Source organism: Callithrix jacchus, chromosome 1, assembly GCF_049354715.1.
Source record: "Callithrix jacchus isolate 240 chromosome 1, calJac240_pri, whole genome shotgun sequence".
Taxonomy (NCBI): Eukaryota; Metazoa; Chordata; class Mammalia; order Primates; family Cebidae; genus Callithrix; species Callithrix jacchus.
In genome coordinates this window covers 38,595,886-38,613,604 of record NC_133502.1, presented here as the reverse complement: position 1 = coordinate 38,613,604, position 17,719 = coordinate 38,595,886, and the positions used below count along the sequence as shown (strand labels likewise).

Sequence of the window (17,719 nt, the reverse complement as noted above, 5' to 3'; positions counted from 1 at the left end):
AGGCACGTGTTGACGGTAAAATGAAAAGGCCTGGGGTTAGGGTTAGTGAGAAGAGTGATGTTAAGTACAATCACTTTACCTTTCCACCCCTGGTTACACCTGTGAAATAAATAGATTTCTATTTGCCCTACCTTTCTCTACAGGCACATGAAGGCTCAAACCATAAGAATGTGAAATGCCCATGCAAATTAAGTTTTTATAATAATTTCATTTAAAAATTGATACTGAAGAATCAGTATTTTACTATCCTATTTTAAATGTGAGAAGTACCAAAAATTCTATATTTAACTCTTTATTCTACAAAAATTAGGATCTTGAAAATCATCCTAATGGCTAGCAAGGAAAACCTATTTCCTGGTGCTTTTTCCTCAGTGACGTCAATATGACACATCTCCAAAGGTGCAGAGAACTCAATTACTTGTAACACTAGGCCCTGAAGATGTTCTTATGCCATCAAAATTGTTTGCATGATTTTGGAATATCCACTTCTCACCTTGGGAAAAAACTTCCATTTTCAAATCCGGAAGTTGTATGTGGTAGAGCCTAAGGGGAATTTCTCTTCCTTTGTTAGTGATTCAGTAATGGGCAAAGAAAACTACAAAGATGTTTTCATGAAGGTTCCCACTATCCCTGTTTAAGAGAAGCTGCAAAATGGAGTAATATCTTAATCAGCTTAGGCTGCTATCACAAAATATCCTAAACTGGGTGGCTTATAAACAACAGAAGTATATTTCTGATAATTCTGGAGGCTGGAAGTCCAAGTTTAGGGTGCCAGCATGGTCAGTTTCTGATGAGGGCTCTCTTCCAGGTTTCAGACTGGGGACTTCTCATTTTCTCATCACATGGTAGAGAGCAGAGAGGGGAAATAAGCTTGTGACTCTTATAAGGACACTAATTCCATTCATGAGGGCTCCACCATTACGACCTCATTTAATCCTACTAACCTCCCAAAGGTCCAACTGCTAATGCCATCACATTGGGGAATGGGTTTTAACATGAATTTGTCGGGGACACAAATATCCAGTCCACAAATAGCATCCTTTGTTCTTCTGGGTTTTGTCATATGTAGAAACTGCTATGGCCATGTTACTACCTATGCATGAAGCTGACACTAAGAATTGGGAGATCAAAGAGGGACAGAACCTAGATCTCTATAACATCATAGAGCTATGACTCAACCACCCCTTAAGGGAAGTAACCAATGCCCTACCATTGATCTTCCTGTTACATGAGAAAAAAAAAATGTGTTAGTATTTCAGTCAGTTTGAGTCAGAATTTCTGTTAATTTTAGATTAAAGCCATCAACTAATATACATATCATGATAAATACTTCATATGTTATTTTATCTTCAAAACATTATCATTCAGAGATGAGGAAACCAAGGCCCAAAAGATTGAATGACTTGTCCAAAATCACACAAAGCCAGGTGTGGGGCCCAGGCAGCCTGCCTCCTTCAACACCCATAATTTCTTTTAACAAAACATTATATTTTAGCATATTTGATTAATCCCTTCTTAGAACTATGCAGAAAGAAACTTATCCTTTAAAAATGCACTTGATGAATTAAACATATAATAGGTAGAATATTTCATCATTTTCCAATTTTCTGTTTATTTCACTAGTATGACTAGCCAAAAGTTTGTTTAGAGATCCTATTTATCTCAGATTCTCATGAGCTTCCCCAAAGATGAGACAGTTTATAGAAATAATTCTGTAGAGAAACTAATGGATATCTAATTTGTAATGAATAAGCTGTAGTTAATATTAATTTATAATTTTTTAATGGAATACTGCTATAATAGCACAGAACCTCTGAGACCCCTAACCAGAAACCAAGAGTCAGGTACCTGTTTTGTTGTAAAAGAGACAGGAAAGATCAAACGATATATGAATTTTTTCTCTAGAAGGGGCTGCTGTTCTGACTCAACTGGGTTGATGATCAAGTACTTGGCTAGGATCAGGACCGGATACTTTAGGTTTGGATGAGAAACAGTAGAAGCTGTGACTACTCAGAGCCGGGGGAACAGCCAGACCAAAAACCGTTAGGGAATAAAGGAAGCCCAAAGGCCCAAAAGATAGAAGCCAAATGTCAAATCTAAGAACAAAAGGCAAGAATCAATGCAAGGATCAAAAAGCCCTGTGACCTTGATGTCAAAATTTGAGCTGATCAATGCCAACCCAGTAGGAAACGAGTTTCTAGAACTGTCTTAGATATGTTTGGGCCTTCATGATCCCTTGTAAGAACCAGCAGATACATGATACCTGGGAAGATGACAATGGCTTCCAAAACTGAGGCTGGACAGACCACCAAGGATCACAAAATAAAATCAAAGGTTTAAATTTAAATAACTACCATGACAAGAAGCAAAGTACTCATTGCATGATGAAAACCTGAAAGCAGAATTTCTCTTGGTGCAGCAAAGGATCTCTAGTAAGAAATAACATTAGAGGCCAGGCGTGGTGGCTGATGCCTATAATCCCAGCACTTTGTGAGGCCAAGGCAGATGGATTGCCTGAGGTCAGGAGTTCAAGATGAGCCTGGACAACATAGTGAAACCTGCTCTCTACTAAAAATACAAAAAATTTTCTGGATGTGGTGGCAGGGGCCTGTAATCCCAGCTACCTGGGAGGCTGAGGCAGGAGAATTGCTTGAACCCAGGAGGCAGTCAGCCAAGATTTCGCCATGGCACTCCAGCCTGGGCAACATGAGCAAGGCTCCATCTCAAAAAAAAAAAAAAAAAGGAGAAGAAAAAAATGAAATAACATGAGAAAACATAAGTGTTATGATTATTATAAAAGTTGATGATACTTAAATACATTTGAGGATCTAAAGTTCTAACAATGTTCAAGGGTAGGGATCAAGTGTCTTACATAATCCTTCCACCAAAAGACATCAAGCTTAACTGAAATTCAAATCTGAACAACAGGACAACCATGTGGAAAACAATGCTGCAAAACTACTACACAGCAAGTAAGTCCAACTGCAAAGCTGCAATGAACTATAAGTGACTGAAGAGTATGTTATGTACTGCAGGCTACACGAATCTGTGCATGTGAGTAACTGTCAATATCCCAGCCTAACATAATTTTAATGATGGGAATAAACATTAAATATTTACCAGCTGGTGCACCGCTAGAATAATGGGCTCACCTCCCTCCCTTGAGTACATACAATAATAAATGAATAGACTTGGGCTTCCAACAGCAAGAAAACGATTGCCCAAAAATTGGAAATCAATGATACCACTATGGTTACATCAATAGGTGAAGCAATAAATGGAGGCTGCTGTCATTTAAAAATATATATATTGTAATAACAGAGAAAAAAAAGCTACAGGGAATTTTTTCTTATGTTTGCTTTATTTGCTTTCTAATTTTCAAAATGAATTTTGACAGAATTCCTTGGCCATGTGTACTTTTTAAAAGAACACATTGTCCCGAACTAACAGTGTCTCCTAATATGAAATCCAGTTCCTGTCAATCTGTCTGTAAAAATATTTTAAGTTTAGATTTTCAGTTTGTGTCTAGTGCTAGGAAAATGTATGATAATTAAACTTACTGAGAGGAAACAGGAGATGGGATTACAGGACACAGTGTCATGGGAACAAATAAAATAAAAACACGTTTTAAAATGTTAACATGTAATCTCTATTTTATTCTATTAAATTTTGTGCCTCATAAGATATGCTGAACCAAGAGTTCCCAAGTTATGACTTACCATGGAAAATTTTGGTGGGCATGTTTTCTCTTAGAAATAAAGATATCGGGCTGTAAGCGTTGATATAACTATAGTCTTTTAAGCTTATTTGAGGAAATGGTTGATAGCAAGAGCTCCACTAAAATACTGAGTTGGTCCATTTACTCATCCCTTCACCTACCCAGTGAGGGACTCTTAGCTTTCCGGCAGCATGACAATAACGGCTCGTGGCTTTTATTCTCTTCATCCTATCAAGTGGCACTGTCACAAAACCTAACCTAAGAAATACCTGATAGGATATGCTGGCACATCAGCCAGCAACTTTTCCCCTGACTACTGCATTCTTACTACCTGAATCAAAAAACTGGTGCAGGTCAACTCTGAGGATGAGATAACAACAGGTGGCATCAAGGGGACACTTGGGTTGAATTAGGAAATATGCCTCCTTTTTGAGAAAAGAATTGGCACTAATTAAAGGGAAATATAAATTATAATTTCATACAAGCAAGGAGTCCTAGGAAGTAGAAGCCATTTCGGAGTCCTAAAAATACTTGATTTCTTCACTTGCTATTTTGAAAATTGCTTTTCGCTGTATGGTAATATTCAGTAGGATCTGGAATATTTGAAAGGAACAAAAAGCCTTGTTAGCTCTTTTCTATATCATAAAATCTATTCTTTGTCATTTTACATATTCATTGCTGTGTTTTCTTGGGTGCAATATTTTTTAAATGGTTTCTGAAAAGTTAAATTATTTTTCACAAAAAGAGTGTATCTTTTATGATTCTCTGGTAATGATTTTTGCACATTGTCTATCATGGTCTTGAAGTTTCCATTATTGATTTCTGTTTTTTTTTTAATAATAAAGAAAATGAACCTGAAAAAAAAATGTATCTTTTCGTGAAAAGCCAAAGCCTGTTTATATTATGAAGGCACACAAATGTCAATAGTTGAAATTAGTTCAAAATGTCCTTATTATGAATGATTTGAATTGTAAATAGATATATTAATTTGGTTTAGTTTTCTTGTCTTTCCCTTTCTTTGTTCTTCCAATCTATAGAGACTCTGTGAGCTGTCTTGGGAAAGGTTCAGTCAGTGTGTGTGTTTCCTGCAGCTTCTTATATCAAGTCATGTTAAACATGGATACCAATATGCCACCTCCTACATAAATAGTAATTTCATTCAATAAGCATTCAACATTCACATATTGAACCTCTACTATGTGCTACTACTCCTAGTCTAGAAGATGACACATGACAGCAACCTGGCAGAAAATTATGCAATCCCAAATGTTTTCTAATTACATACAGTTCAAACATGAAAACATCCTTGTAAAAATGTGGAGCTTGAGAATATTTTTTTAACTATACTTTAAGTCTTGGTATGTACAGAACATGCAAGTTTGTTACATAGGTATATCTGTTCCATGAAGATATGCTGCACCCATCAACCCGTCATCTACATTAGGCATTTCTCCTAATGCTATCCCTCCCCTAGCCCCCTACCCTCCAACAGGCCCCACTGTGTGATGTTCCCCTCCCTGTGTCCATGTGTTCTTATCGTTCAACTCCCATTTATCAGTGAAAACATGAGGAGTTTGGTTTTCTGTTCTTGTGTTAATTTGCTGAGAATGATGGTTTCCAGCTTTATTCATGTTCCTGCAAAAGACATAAGCTCATCATTTTTATGGCTACATAGTATTCCATGGTGTATATGTGCCACATTTTCTGTATCCAGTCTATGATTGATGGGCATTTGGGTTGGTTCCAAGCCTTTGCTATTGTGAACAGTGCTGCAATAAACATGTGTGTGCATGTGTCTTTATAGTAGAATGATTTATAATCCTTTGGGTGTATACCTAGTAATGGGATTGCTGGGTCAAATGGTATTCCTAGTTCCAGATCCTTGAGGAATTGCCACATTGTCTTCCACAATGGTTGAACTAATTTACACTCCCACAGTGTAAAGCGTTCCTATTTCTCCACCTCTTCTCCAGCATCTGTTGTCTCCTGACTTTTGAATGATCACCATTCTAACTGGTGTGAGATGGTATCTCAATGTGGTTTTGATTTGCATTCCTCTAATGACCAGTGACAATGAGCTTTTCTTCATATGTTTGTTGGCTGCATAAATGTCTTCTTTTGTGAAGTGCCTATTCATATCCACCCAATTTTTAATGGGGTTGTTGGTTTTTTCTTGTAAATTTGTTCAAGCCCTCTGTAGATTCTGGATATTAGCCCTTTGTCAGATAGACAGATTCCCAAAATTATTCTTGTTGCAAGAATTGGGTGTTTTTATTTTTATTTTTTCATTGATGTTTATTTGTATCTCAATAGTTTTTGGGGGTACATATGGTTTTTGGTTACATGGATAAGTTCTTTAATGGTGATTTCCAAGATTTTAGTGCACCTGTCACTCAAGCAGTATACACTGTACCCAATATATAGTCTTTTATCCCTCATCTCTCTGCAGGCTTTCCTCCTACCCTGAGTCCCCAAATTCCATTATATCATTCTTATGCCTTTGTGTCCTCATAGCTTAGCTCCCAGTTATAAGTAAGAACATATGATATTTGCTTTCCTATTCCTGAGTTGCTTCACTTAGAAAAAAGACCTCCAGCTCCATTCAAATTGCTGCAGAAGACATTATTTCATTCCGTTTTATGGCTGAGTAGTATTCCATTAAATACACACACACACACACACACACACACACACACATATATCACATTTTCTTTATCCACTTGCTGGTTGATGAGCACTTAGGTTGATTTCATATCCTTGCAATTGTGAATTGAAGCACTGCACATTTTTAGAAAAAAATGTTGTGAAGAACCTTGTTAGTAATATTTAAGACACCTCGGGCCAGGCGCGGTGGCTCACGCCTGTAATCCCAGCACTTTGGGAGGCCAAGGCAGGTGGATCACGAGGTCAAGAGATCGAGACCATCCTGGTCAACATGGTGAAACCCCGTCTCTACTAAAAATACAAAAAATTGGCTGGGCATGGTGGTGCACGCCTGTAATCCCAGCTACTCGGGAGGCTGAGGCAGGAGAATTGCCTGAACCCAGGAGGCGGAGGTTGCAGTGAGCCGAGATGGCGCCATTGCACTCCAGCCTGGGTAACAAGAGCGAAACTCTGTCTCAAAAAAAAAAAAAAAAAAAAAGACACCTCAATGATTGGAGAACAAACTCAATAAAAAAATTTTTAAAGCATTTTCTAAGGATCAGAGGCTAGTTAAATGTCCCTAGGTCCTACTGTGGGCAAGCAAGCAAGCCAAGGGTAGGAGTCATATCACACCCCATAATAGAAGGCAAAGGGGCTTGAAGACCCTGGGAAAAAGTTAGAAGGAGGATCCAGAGAAAGTGCAGCAAGGGACAAAAAGAAGAAAAATGAGAATCTTGATAGCAGGGAGGCTAAGAAAGAAATCCAGTGAATGTAAGTGTCTGATATGATATTTTTCCTAAATGTTCTGTGTTTTATTATGTAGGTCTCCCAAGTCTACATGATTCCTAACTCATTCTCCACCATATATTTGGAAAACATTTTAAAAAGGAAAAAATAACATTGCAAAGTCCTAGCAGTTTATTGGATTTCTTAACAAAACCACTGAATTGGATTTCTTAACAAAAACATCGAATGTACAATGTTACAAATCTAGGTTGTTGCAGGCTGAACAAGTGGGGTGTGTCAGGGAGGATAAGCAATGTTGGGTTAGTTACAGCTACCAAATCTACAACAGGACAGATCCAGGTTTGTGGGGCCTAAAGCCAACACGATTTGAGGTATTATCTTTAAGAAAAATTCCACAAAAATATAAAGTTAGCTACAAGGACTTGGAAGAGGCCCATATGAGTGAGGGGTACTGAAATCAAAGCTTCATTGGCATCAAAGAAAATGATCATCTGTCTATGTATCAGGCAAATTGTAGAGACTTTTCCTAAAAGAAATACAAATGTTGGGCAAGACTTTCTTCACATAGGAGAAACTCGGAACTCTGGATAGAGGAGCAAAGGGATCGGAATATTTAAAATAAAGTTATTTATAAAGTCAATGTTTATCATTAGTCACCTAAATCATTTCCTATCTGCTCATCACTGACATACTCTTTTAATTAAATGCATATCTGATATGGAAACCATCTCATTATATTACAAAATCAGATAGGAACAGTTTATGTCATTACATTTAAATACATGGTAATTCCCAATGTCAAGGTGAGTATATTTAGAACATTGATTGCACTGGTTTCCAGTTCCTTTTATTAAATTTTACCAAGAATCTGCATGAATTATGGAGCACATTGTTATTATAATTATGGGAGAAAATAGAACGTAAATTGGACTTTAAAAAAAATTCTACTAACAATGAGGAATGTGTTTAGCATTCTGCTTTGACCATTGAACTTTCCTAATCTATCCCTTTTCATCAGTTCAGTGCCTTTACTTCCAGAATTGTTCACTGAGAATCCATACAAAAACATCAGAAAAAGAACCTTAAAAACGTCTAAGAAGTAGATTGTTCATCTTCATTTTGCTTTTCTACTGCAGTCATGTTGACTTGATGTGATATGGCTCAAGGGGCAGTAAGGAAATAAAACTCCATTTGATGGTTCTACTTTGCCACAGTACTCCCTTCCCCTCTTCTCTTGGCCACAACCCCAGCTTTTGCTTTGGAGGACCATACCTCTTCCCATCCCTCTGCTCCTGTCTGTCTCAAGGGGCCTGAAGGGAGGGCATGTGACCCAGGCTAGACCAATTGGACTTTCTTTTCTGAGAGACCACATCTGTCTACAGCAGGATGAAAAACAGATGGAAGCTATTAGGGCTGAGTGTTTCCAGGGGCACAGACCAAAGAAGACACCATTGTCACTGAATTCCTGACAGTTCCCTGGAGCTGTCCTTCCAGCAGCACAGTGATCCAGCAATTCCTTGGACTCTCTTCACTAACCAGAATGCCTCCAACAAAGTCCTTGTATGCTTAAGTTGGAAAGAGTTGGTCTCTGTTGCTAGCAACCAATGTGCCCTAACATGGGCATAGAGAGTAGTTTATCACTAAGTTAATAGGGCCTCACTTCTCATTTTCCAGTCTTGTTCATTTCTCTCTATACTCTTGAAGCTACATTTGACAGAAATCTGAAAACAGTCTTAAAAGTACAAATACCATCTACTCCTTCAAAAATGTTTCATACAATTTTAAAACATTTAGTTCCTTTTATACTTCACCAAATCTGCTATACCATGTCTAAAACACAAGTGAGATGAAATATGAGAATAGTACTGTCTCAGGTGGTAACTCCCAAAAGGAGATTACTTTTTCCAAATGCTTATAAATCCAGTAGAGTTTAGATATTTAAAAAATTATCTCTTCTGGTTTGAGACTTCACTGAGATTTTTCTTTACACTCTCCTTAAGACCTAATTTGAAGGTTTATATTTACTCTTGGGGGACTTGAAGCTTACAATATTAGTTAAAATTAGTTAATTACTTTTTAAATTAGTTAAAAATACTTCTGACAGGTTTTTATTTGTGTGTGTTTATATAATTCGAAAGAGATTAATTTTGAAAAATTGAAATTGGCAAGCCAGTTACCTCTAATAGCATCCAAATTGTTTATTCTACTTAAACAGCAAAACAAGTGGATATAGAGATCCTCTGGCATTTTCCAAGCTCAGCATTTACCTAATGTTTTCATCACCATCCTAAGAGGCTACCACAGGGCACTGGAACATGCAGAGAGAAAGTGAGTCCCCTGTGGAATCACTCAGAAAAGATCTCCTTTGCCTTTCCATATGGGATCACACTGAAAACCTGGGCTTTCTCCCTTCCCTGCCCAGGACAGGACTTACATAGCAACTGCCAAGCTATCTGCTTTAATGTTTTCAGTGTAAATTTTCCAGAGTTGGGCTAAATATATTTCTAGACTTGTACTAGAAAGCACTTTTAAAAGAGCAAAGTAAATCTATGTCTGATAGGATATTATGTTAAATTTTTATAAATTGCTAATAATTACAAAACCTTTGACTTTTTCTACCTGTACTTCTGAGTCATTCCAATCAGGACAAGCCCTATCAAAAAGCAGTCTACCTGGTTGTTTAAAGAGTACTTACTAAACCTACCTCAAGCCTGGATGTAGGAGGGGAAAGTGTAGAGTTTTAGCAACATGTATGAACTTTAGATAACATTTGCTGATACTGAGATTATGATGGTAATGTGGACTATAGTGTCAAAGAGAAATGCAAATGATAAAAATCTTGGTGACACTCATATTTGGAGAAAGCAAAGTTAAATAGAATATTAATTGGGTTTTAATATTAATTAATTGCTAATATTAATTGCTAAAATAGCAATGTGAGTTATAGGAGAGGAAAATAACATCAGAAAATATCATTTTGTTGCCATCTAACAGTGGTACACATGTCCGTGTTTCCACATGTCCCATCTCTGGGGAAGAACCTCAAGTTGTTTCCCTTCAGTCACCCAAGTAAAAATATGAGGATCTGCTCTCCTACACTCCCCATCCCCCTGGGTATCAAGGACTTAAATGTCCATTTTTGTTTGTATTCTGTAGATGAGGTTGGAGAGCTGGACTGGTAAGTGTCTGAATCCTTAAAAGGGGAGGATTTATACTGGGAGTTTCAGACAGAGCAGAACAGGCATTCCTGTAGTCCATTACATCAGCTATTGATGAAGTTCCTCACCAGACACCCACTAGAAAAACAGCTGCCATTGCTCCTCTACACAAGCTGCTGACACAGGTCATGTAGGTGGGGATGGGCAGACATCAACTGGACTGCCATGCCCTCAATTGTGTTCGCATGGCAGAAGCCAGATGGAGTCTCAGGGCTCCACTGCTCTTCTCCATGTGGTCCCTCCAAGTCTGTTCTCATCCCAAGGCCCACTGACCTCACATGTCATGACCCATGCATCCTCCTCTAGCACCACCCTGAAATGCTGACCACCCCAGTCTAGTCTGCCGAGGCTCTTCATCTGTTTTCTTTCCTGTTAAGAGTGTGTGTGTGTGTGTGTGTGTGTGTGTGTGTGTGTGTGTTGCCCTGCTTTATATGTCCCCTCATAAAGCTTTACATCCCTATAAAGGACATTTGCTAACATCTTAGTGCACCCCATATAATTTCCCTTCCCAGAATGCAGGAACAAAGTTAACATCTAGAATTTGTTTCTTCGGAATACTAACCTCCCAAGCGCATGCAGGTTGAATCCAAATCCTAGTGGAGTGTTCATGTTTTCCCAGTAGAGAATCACAATTTGTTTCCTCAGGAAGCTTTCCTTTTACCCAATATTATTGACCTCATTTACTACTATCCTACCCAGATTGTTCAGCCCCAAATGTTGAGATGGCTTCAGGCAGTGGACAAGTTTTAACCTAAAGGCAGAGAGAACTATTAGGTGAAACACCAACCCAGCCTCCAGCCATTCCCTCTTCCTGCCCAGAGTCACTGGGTCTCTGAGGTGCAGGCACCTACTTTGAGGAATGGTTTTTGGCTCTACTGTCTGGTCCCTATCTGGTTCTCCACAGATCTCACAAGCCCACATCAATCGCCCAATTCCTAGCTTTATGGTCTTTTTCTTGCCTAATTATGGGGTCCAATCCCCCACTTCAAAGCAAAAACACTCCTATAATGCCCCAGATTTCCATTCTTCTCCTCGCAGGTTATATGGCATTCCATCTTTAAGAAGAGATTCAACACTTCCAATGCCTCGATATTTTGAAGTTGGGGTCTTTCCACGTCTATCTCTTTCTGTAATGCGTCTCTGTCTGACCCTGACACAGTCAACCACGGTCTTATGACAGTCTCTCTTCCAAACTTAGCAGGGATTTTGGAAAATCTACTTCTTTGCTGCATGCCGGTTTTCACAAAGGGTCAAAACTGGTTTCAAACTCACTTGTTCCAGCTCTTATCTAGGATCATAGTAGTTTGTAGAGTAGATGTGCCTTATACAAGGATTCTTTAGCACTCCAGACATGTGTGCCTGTGTAAGAAATATGAATTTCAATAATCATAAAAGGTAAATGTGCCTAGGTAGAGCTTTCTTTACATCTTTATAACTAAATACTCTGATACCCCTTTTCTTCTATTCATGCAATCATTCCAAGTATGAGTAGTAAAGAATGTTGAAACAGATTGAATGTTTCAGTCTTAATCGGTGCTGAACCCCCAAAACGATAAATGCCAAATGCCAAGAATTCCCACATTTCTGTTCCTACAGTGGAAGTAATTAAAGTCACGTGACTATTTGCCCCAACCCATTAGCAGATACAAAGAAGGGAGGATGGGATCTTTCTAGTCAATTGAGGGGCACTCTAATAGGACCAGTCACAAAGTTTTCTATGCCCTTATGGGATTAAAAGGATTCAATTAATTGTGTTTTTCTTTCAAAAATATATTTGCAAAACTCTCCAAAATGGGGAGATAAAACTTACATATCCCCACCACTTTAGATGGCTTCCTACTGAAAAGTCCCACTCTGATTCCAGCTCTTTTTTCAGTGGCCCTAGCCCACAGGCTCCCGTAACACCACCCCTAGCTTTCAGCCCCCAAACATAAGGATGCAGTGGCTACCTGCTCTTCCCAGTCTCTGGATTACCTCTCCAGTCTTTGTTTGTTCTCAGCTCCCATGTCACCCCTGTAAACAATTCTCTACAGTCAACTTCCTCTACTGTAGACACTTGAAGTTGTCTCTGTTTTCATAGGCCCTGACTGATCTGCCTCCAGTACACGTGCACATGCCTTCCCATCAGTGGGGAGCTCACCTTCAATTCTTTGACAGGGAGAGTACTCCGGCCTGCCACTGACAACTTGTCCCTCCATCCCTGGTCACTGCGAACACAAGCATCTTTTCGCTGACAGCTCCTTTTCCCGACAGTGGTCATCCTGGACAGAACCTAAGATGAATCAACATCCATGTCCTAGATCTATTCCTCAGGAAAAATACAACATAGAATGTATTAGGCCAATCTTGCATTGCTATAAAGAAATACCTGAGACTGGGTAACTTATAAAGAAAAGAGGCTTAATTGGCTCATAGTTCTGCAGGCTGTACAGGAAGCATAGCTCTGGCATCAGCTTCTGGAGAGGCCTCAGGAAACTTACAGTCGTGGTGGAAGGGGAGGCAGGAGCAGGTACATTACACGGCCAGAGCAGGAGTGAGAGAGAGAGAGGCAGGGGTGGTACCACACATTTTTAAATGACCAGATCTCACAAGAAGCCACTCACTACCCTGAAGACAGCACCAAGAGGGAAGCCATGAGGAATCCACACCCACGATCCATTCACCTCCCATCAGGCCCGAACAACAAGCTGGAGACTTCTATTCCACATGAAATTTGAGGGTGTGAGGAACAAATATGCAAACTGCATCACAGAAATTGCCAATAGCAGTTAAAGCATTTCCTGTTTAGCCTGGGTTTCCCCAAAAGCAGCCTCTAAGGCAAAGCCTACTTAATTTGAGAATGTGATCCCAAGGAAGGGGAATGAGGGATGGAGAATGAAACACACATGCTCTATTCATTTCCTTTTACTGCTGCATCTTACTACCACAAATTCAGTGGCATACAACACCACAAATTTATCCGCTCATGCTTCTGAAGGTCAGAGAACTAAAAGGGATGTTATAGGCTAAAATCAAGGTGTTCATAGGGCTGGTTTCTTCTAGAAGCTCTGAAAACAGAATCCATTCCTTTGCTTTTTTCAGATTTTCGAGGCTGACAGTGTTCCCTGACCTGTCACCCCTTTCTCACGTCCCTCCAACACCTTGCGACGGTCATCACACCTTCTACTGTGGCTAACTCCACTGCCTTCTTCTTAAGAGGGCCCTTGTGATAACACGGCCAGCTGCATATCCCAGATCCTCTACCCAGATACTCAAATACCCAGATACTCAAAATCCTTAAATTAATCATATCTGAAAAGGCCCTTTTGCCTTGTAAGATAACACATGTACAGATTTCTGAGAGCAGGACATGGCCACCTTTGAGGTGCCATTATTCAGCTCACCACAGATGCATTGGCCACTGCTATGGGCAATTCATTCTGACAGAACATGCTAAGGAATCTTATGAAATGCATCACAGAACCATCCACCTAGGGGAAAAAGAGGTAGGCACATTATCTGGCAGCACCCATCCCCTATTGATCAAGGTTGCCCGCAGGGCATTAACTCCTCCATGAATCCAAAAGCCATGTGCATTAGTGCCGACTGGGGTCCTATGATAGACGATGATACTGCCTCAGAGAAGCCCCAAGACCAGAAGCACAAGGTTCAAAGTAAGGTACATGACCCCAGTATTCACCTCCCAAATTTGGTTGAAGCCTGCATGGAACTGGACACTGTAACCGTAGCTGAAGAAAGAGATGAAGCTTAAAGAATATGCAGAGATTGGTGGTAGGGGTCCAATTCACTTCCCTACTCTACTCTGAAGCCAAGGGCAACTTTAGCCAGTTTGTAAATCTCTCATGACTGCCACAAAGAACTAAATTTTTTTAACCCTCAAAAATTAGAAGCACGAAGAAAGGCAACTAAAGAGGTTTTTCTGCCTACAGCTGCAGACAATTATTATTGGGAGTTTAAACTGCTTGGAGAGCAAACGGAAAGTGGTACCAGGGAAGGAGCGGTTGAGTCCTGACCTGGCAGATTTCTCAAATGCAACAAGAGTGACAGAACCAGGAGGCAGAAATGGATGAAGCTGGAAACCGTCATTCTCAGCAAAATGACACAAGAACAGAACACGAAACACATGTTCTTACTCATAGGTGGGTGTTGAACAATGAGAACACATGGACACAGGGAGATGAACATCACACACTGGGGCCTGGGAGATGGGAGGCTAGGGGAGGGACAGCAGGGAGTAGGGGGATTGGGGAGGGATAACACTAGGAGAAATACCTAATATAGATGATGGGGGATGGATACAGCAAACCACCATGGTGTGTGTATACCTATGTAGCAAACCTGCAGGATCTGCACATGTACCCAGAACTTAAAGTATTTTTTTTTAAAAAGTATCCATAAAAAAACACAAAGACTTCAGGTAAACCCTTCTCAATGACTGTTCTGGAGAAAATTTATCTCTAGTACCCTAAAGCATTCACTGAATGCAATACATTAATTTCTCTTGTAGGCTTTTAAAACAGTACTAACTATGTACCATTCTTGAGCTAATCGAAAAAAATACGTATTCAAATAATTTTCTGTAGGGCTTCAATCTCTCATGAAACTCAGGTTGAAAATGCCCACTCTAGATGTTGTGACACCAGGTACAGAGGAGGGCGGGTTGGAAGGGGAGGGGAAGAGGAAAAGGTACAACATTGAAAGTCTCCACACTTAATGGATCCCTAGCCCCTTGCGTGGCTCTGCTCCTAGAATGGTGTTAACGAAGTATATTATCTTCCCTTGTACCCAGGGCCCTGCCAGGAGATTAAAAGAGTCTTCCCTGAACAAACTGGAGTGCCTCAGAAGAAAAGACTCATATATAATGTCTTTCGTGGGGACCCGAGAAAATATCTGCACCCCACTTAATTTCTCTGTGTGACCTATAAACCCTTTCCTTCACACATTCACACAGACCTTCCATCATCTTTAGGGTGCCTCACTTTTCATTAAACATGGTCAAAATCAAATCAACAGATAGTCGAAGAAACTACCTTAAAACTTGAAAATCAGAGACCAAGGTACACAAACAGATGAAATTGTCTTTGAGAATTAGAACTCAGGAGTAGAGACGAGTAGAGCAAAGAAACCCTCTTTTCAGTTATAAGTCTTGAATTATTTAACTTTTTTTTTAAGGTAGAGTTTCACTCTTGTTGCCTAGGGTGGAGTGCAATGGTGCAATCTCGGCTCACTGCAACCTCTGCCTCCCGGGTTCAAGCAATTCTCCTGCCTCAGCCTCCCAAGTAGCTGGGATCACAGGCATCCACCACCATGCCTGGCTAAATTTGTTGTTTTTTTTTTTTTAGTAGAGACTGGGTTTCTCTATATTGGTCAGGTTGGTCTCAAACTCCTGACCTCAGGTGATCTGCCTGCCTCAGCCTCTCAAAGTGTTGGGATTACAGATAGTTACAAATTATTTGACTTTTAAATCTATGAACATGTATTTTATGATTAGTATATGTATATTTTTAAAGAAAGACTGTTTCAGAAATAGACATTTAACTATACATAACTCTGAGCAGTAATTTTTTTGCATATTTGATATGTTTCTGTTATGTTTAAATTTTCACAATAATCTTATCTTTAAAATTTTTTAAACAAAATACAAGCATTAAAAAAAGAAAGAAAGAAAAATGAGTAATGCATCCAGGAATAGGCAGGGCTGCCTAAGCACACAGAATGGCTGAGTTGAGGGATAACCCTAGCTCTTTAGTTTCTTCCAGTTGTTGAAAGGGACACTCATGTACGTGATTTTAAAATCACCCTTAAGTCTGAAGTGGCAGCATCACTGAGGATCTAACAAGAACAGCCACAGCACAGACCTGCAGAGTTTGCAAAGCAGGTGTCACACTCTTGCAAGCCACTAAGGGGTAAGGTGCTAAGCATTGGGTGGCAAACCAAGTAAGATGAGCCTTTGTAATTCCTATGGATCTGAGCTCAAAAATACATTGCTGCCCTCTCTCTTACTTTTCCATCCACAAGATATTGAAGCTCCCCCTGCAAGGGAGTTATAATAGGAATAAAGCATTCCCTGGAGGGACAATAGCAAAAACTTGAGACTAGTCCCTGCATCTTTGTAATCCTGGAGAAACTTGCCACTTTCCCAGTAGGAATCAGGAGAAATCCAAGCTATTAGAAAGGCAGAGGAAACGCTTGAGACCTTCTAATGACAGAACCAGAGCCTCCTCCAGGGAAATTAAAATTTAGCTCCAAGACTGAGAAAACAAAGTTGATTAATGAGCATTATAGTAGTTACAGAATGCCCCCCTTGCAACTGATTTTGCCCCCCAGAGCCACATCCCACAGTTTTGAGAATACTTGTTCAAATTATTTTGGCTTATCTGGGAGAAAAAAACAAAGAAAACAAAGAAAAAAATAACATTTTTCCTCTAAGATGGCTAAAGACATGAAATTTAAATTCCAGGCTTGTACCCACTGTAGTCAGCAGAAAGCTCTGCCAATACAGACGGCTTATTTGGGAAATATCCACAGCAGCAAAGTCCTAGAGCAAATATGTGTAGATTTCTTGTCCTTGAAATCAGAGAGAAAGAGACTTGAGATATAGTGTGATGACCCATCATGGCTCTCAACGTGCACAAGTCAACCAACCACACCAAGGGTTAGAAAAACATGCGAAAACCCCTAGTGTGTTGGGAGAAATCATTTCCATGCCTGGGTTTTCTATTCAAATCCACTAAGATGAAAATTTAAAAAGTGGCTCCTATAAGAAATGTTCACTAAAGCTGGTTACAAAAGTCTGAGACCTGTCCCAAGAAGTACCCCAAACTGAAAAATTCAACAAATATAACTGAACTTGTTGGTGACAGGGCAACCCGAGCTACCAGAAGGCTGATACCAGAATCCATATCAGTTATCTATTGCCACAATACCGCTATGTAAACACAACCACAAAAATCTCAGTGGCTTATATTAATAAACATTCATTTTGCTCACAAGTTGACGGTACACGTTGTTGATCCTGACGCTCCAAGATTTAAATGATCTTGCCTGGATTCATTCATGAATCAGCAGTCAGCTAGAAGTTCAGCTGGGGTTGGTGGGTCTAGGACGGCCTCAATATTCAGTTGGGATATTTCCTGTCTGATTCATGCACTCAATCCAACAGGCTAGCTCAGCCTTTTTCTTGTGAAGGAGGCTGGGATTTAAGAGAATGAACGAGGCCTCTCCGGGGCCAGGCTCAAAATGGGCATATCTTTTCATCTGCTGCATTTTCCTGACCAAAGCAAATTACAGGCCAGCCCGGATTCCAGAGGGAGAAATAGACTCCACCTTTTCGTAAGAAGCACTAATATTTTGCATTGCAAGGAGCATGTTTACAAAAAGGGATGATCAGTGC

At 39.8% G+C, this 17,719-nt stretch overlaps 1 long non-coding RNA gene across 1 annotated transcript; it reads right to left on the bottom strand.

Moving 5' to 3' along the window:
* Positions 1-7,265: 7,265 nt before the first annotated feature.
* Positions 7,266-12,628, bottom strand: LOC144578987 (uncharacterized). The gene is made up of 2 exons (XR_013525692.1): positions 12,467-12,628; positions 7,266-11,685 (listed from the first exon to the last, which is right to left on the bottom strand). It is a non-coding gene; the product is annotated as an uncharacterized LOC144578987 (long non-coding RNA).
* Between the last annotated feature and the right edge of the window lie 5,091 nt (positions 12,629-17,719).